Genomic DNA, 4,332 nt, shown 5'->3' on the forward strand with positions numbered 1-4,332 from the left:
TCATTCATCTCTACTGGATTACATCTGATATTAATTCTCTTTCTTTTTACTACACTACATACCTAAGTACAGAAGAGTTTTAGGACCACAGGAGAGAAAAAAAATCAGATAAGGAAGATTGTTTTTCATTATGTCGAGAAATGTCAAGAATAAAGACAAATACCCCAAAATGCTATTGGAGTTAGTAGGGCATTTCTGTATTTTCAGCATACTACAATTGACGTGTATGTATTGGGACATCCTAAATCTTCTACCATCTTTCTACCATACTAAATAATAGGTAGTATGGGTATTGGAATGCAGCCTAATTCTCATCCACTCAGCATGACAGCATTTACATGACAAAATATGAGTATAAACTCAAAGCTAATACGTCCATACTCAAACTTCAAGAGCACTTACATCAACTCAACTTTCCATAATCATTCTGAGCGCTATATTCCAAAGGTGATGACAGAAGGATTTGTTCATGTGTTGTTATTTATCCAGTGTTTCCCACTAATGTATCATTCCGTGGCGGGCCGCCACACTTTCATTTTGCCCCGCCACACTTTCATTTTTTTTTTTTTTGATATACAGTCATATGAAAAAGTTTGGGAACCCCTCTCAGCCGGCATTATAATTGACTCTGCTTTCACAAAAAAAAGATAAAAGTGGTATGTCTTTAATTTACCAGGAACAACTAAGTACTGGGATGTTTTCCAAATAAAGATTTTTTGAAAAGCAGTATTTGGTTGTATGAAATAAAATAAAATGTGAAAAACTGGCTGTGCAAAAATATGGGTACCCTTGTGGTTTTGTTGATTTTAATGCCTGTAACAGCATGTAAAACTGATGACTTTAAACGCAAAGTTGGTTGGATTATGTTGTTAAGCCTTGAACCTCATAGAATTGTCTGTTTAATCATGAGAAAATGTATTTTAGGTGCCTAAATGCAAGTTGCACTTCTCTTTGACTCTCTGCTGAAGTGAGACAGAATGGGATCATCAAAACAGCTCCCAAAAGATCTGAAAAACAAAGATTGTTCATTGTCATGGTTTAGGGGAAGGCTACAAGAAGCTTTCCCAAAGGTTTCAATTGTCAAATTCGACTGTAGGGAACGTTGTCAGGAAATGGAAGGACACAGGCATAGTGGCAGTTAAACCCAGGCATGGCAGACCAAGAAAAAAACAGGAGCGGCATAGGTGGAGGATTGTGAGAATGGTTGCACACAACCCACACATCACCTCCAAAGACCTGCAAGAACATCTGGCTGCAGATTGTGTATCTGTACATCGTTCAACAATTCAGTGCAATTTGCACCAAAACATCTGCTTTTTAGAAAGACCAAATAACTTAATTTTTGTCTCATCAGTCCAAAGCATTTTCTTCCAATATGAAGCTGGCTTGTCTAAATGAGCTTTTGCATACTCCATGCAACTGTATCTGTGGCGTGGGCGCAGAAAGGGCTTCCTTCTCATCACCCGGCCATACAGATGTTTTGGTGCAAATTGCACTGAATTGTAGAACCATGTACAGATACACAATCTGCAGCCAGATGTTCTTGCAGGTCTTTGGAGGTGATCTTTGGGTTGTGTGCAACCATTCTCACAATCCGCCGCATATGCCGCTCTTGCACTTTTCTTGGTCTGCTAGACCTGGGTTTAACTGCAACTGTGCCTGTGTCCTTCCATTCCCTGACAACGTTCCTTACAGTAGAAATTGACAATTGAAACCTTTGGTAAAGCTTCTTGTAGCCTTCCCCTAAACCATCACAATGAATAATCTTTGTTTTTAAGATCTTTTGGGAGCTGTTTTGATGATCCCATTCTGTCTCACTTCAGCAGAGAGTCAAAGAGAAGTGCAACTTGCATTTAGGCACCTAAAATACATTTTCTCATGATTAAACAGACAATTCTATGAGGTTCAAGGCTTAACAACATAATCCAACCAACTTTGCGTTTAAAGTCATCAGTTTTACATGCTGTTACAGGCATTAAAATCAACAAAACCACAAGGGTACCCATATTTTTGCACAGCCAGTTTTTCACATTTTATTTTATTTCATACAACCAAATACTGCTTTTCAAAAAATCTTTGTTTGGAAAACATCCCAGTACTTAGTTGTTCCTGGTAAATTAAAGACATACCACTTTTATCTTTTTTTTGTGAAAGCAGAGTCAATTATAATGCCGGCTGAGAGGGGTTCCCAAACTTTTTCATATGATTGTATGTATATTTTACTATTTAAAAAATATACATGTATACATTTCATTTGCAATGCGCAAGTTTCACTTGGAAACAATAGCATTTCCGCATAAAAATCTTTAACGTGTGATTCGCGCTGTGATCTCAAGAAACAATATTTCCTTCAATCATGGACGTATTATCAAAGCGCCGCTTGAGGGATCGAGGCTTCAATCTCCCCGAGTCAATCAGCCCCTCCCCCTGCGGTGTCAACACGCGCTGTGACTGTATTGCCTTTGAACACTCTCATTTTTTCAAAGTAAACGCTTCGGACCCCGCGGGACACTCAGTTAAGAGCATCGAGGGGGCGCCGAGAGGCAGGGGCTGGGACAGACGGTAGCTCGCCTCGCGGCGGACCGTCAGCTCGATCCCGGGATCCAACTACGAGCTTTTTAACTGCAGCAACTTTAAGATACGCTATTGGAGCTGGAATTACCGCTGCTGCTGGCACCAGACTTTTCCTCCAATGGATCCTCGTTAAAGGATTTAAAGTGTACTCATTCCAATTACAGGGCCTCGAAAGAGTCCCGGGGCCTATCCGAAAACTTTTTTTTGCATAGGAAATTTCCTTTCCTATCGAGATGAACCGGAAGTACTCGGCAGATAGGTGATCCGAATTCTCAAAATGCTTAGGAAAGGCATAGGAAAGGAGCCTCGATTCATCCTTTAACCCTCCTTTAGCATAGGTTACTCCTGACCAACCTATGCTAAAGGAAAGGAGATAGTGGTATCCCATAATCCTTTACGGCGGCAAGATTTAAAGCAACAGGCCACCACCGGAGTTTACCGACTCTACACGAATACGAGCGAGAGGTAAAACAGAAGAGAGGAGAAGAGAAGAGAGGAAGATTTAACTCGGCTAAAACAAAATACCCCCCCTCCCCTATAAAGATAATAAAGAACTCATAAAAGACCAACATCATAATAGTTATTTTCGTAGCACATAATTTACACCATAAGAAAATAAAATACCAACTTCACATTTAATGAAGTTACTGGGGGCAGTTCATTTCAACATCAACACAAGTGTAGCCTCTTTTTATTCCACATGTGAATTGGGATATATGCCAGTGATTCTCACTCTGTTGGCGACCACCTGATTAAAATCAATATGAAAAGAACGCATGGATCAAACGAGCGCTTGTTGTAGTCAATTTTCGGAGAATAGGCTATAGTGTAGTTTCACGCTAGTGACTCACGTCAGCAATACTCGCCGTCGCGCAATGACGTCGGTTAGGAAAAGTGGAGTCAAATTCATTTGAAACAGCGCTGTCCTTTCCTATGTTCGATAGGAAGCACCTTTCATCTCTCCTTAACCCCGATGACGTTTAGGGGTTAAGGCATAGGAAAGGAGGCTTATAGGTTAGGAGATTGGACTTTTCGGATAGGCCCCTGTATTGTTATTTTTCGTCACTACCTCCCCGAGTCGGGAGTGGGTAATTTGCGCGCCTGCTGCCTTTCCAGCAGAGCACCCTCTGCTGGAAAGAATATTGTGAGCTATCCTTCGTGATTGTAGTCACAGTTATTTGAGTACTAGTAATTCAACAATCTAATAAAACAAAAGGGCGCTTGTGTTCACTCTTTTGAACCACAGGTAACCACCACCTTTGCTTCGTTTTTTTGATGGCTCAAATGTGTATCTTAGAAAATTATTTATTCATTAACCATTGATAAGTGTGTTAAACTCCATCTTAATCACCATTTATATAGGAATAGTGTTCCTCAAAGTACACCAGATTGATGCATTTAACATTTAAAAGGTACAACATTTTCTTTCCCCCCCCCCCCCCCCCCCCACACTTTCAAAAAATTCTGTGGGAAACACTGATTTATCTGATTTATAAAAAGACTTCTTCTTAAAAACATGGCCGAAAATGCATTTTTTTTAAAAACCTGTACACTTAGTAGTTTTTGATTTATAAAATTAAAAAAAGGCTGTGTCCAAAATCTGTTCAGTTAACATTTTAGACACTAATACAGTATGTTTTTTTTAAAGAGAAGCAATTTTACACATAATTAGTTAGATATTGCCACGTCTTCTTATTTATTTAAACATGTCTGTCCTGTAACAAAAAACAAATATTGTTGAAATGTATGTAATCAACT

The sequence above is a fragment of the Ammodytes marinus genome (assembly GCF_949987685.1).
Source record: "Ammodytes marinus genome assembly, chromosome: 9".
Taxonomy (NCBI): domain Eukaryota; kingdom Metazoa; phylum Chordata; class Actinopteri; order Uranoscopiformes; family Ammodytidae; genus Ammodytes; species Ammodytes marinus.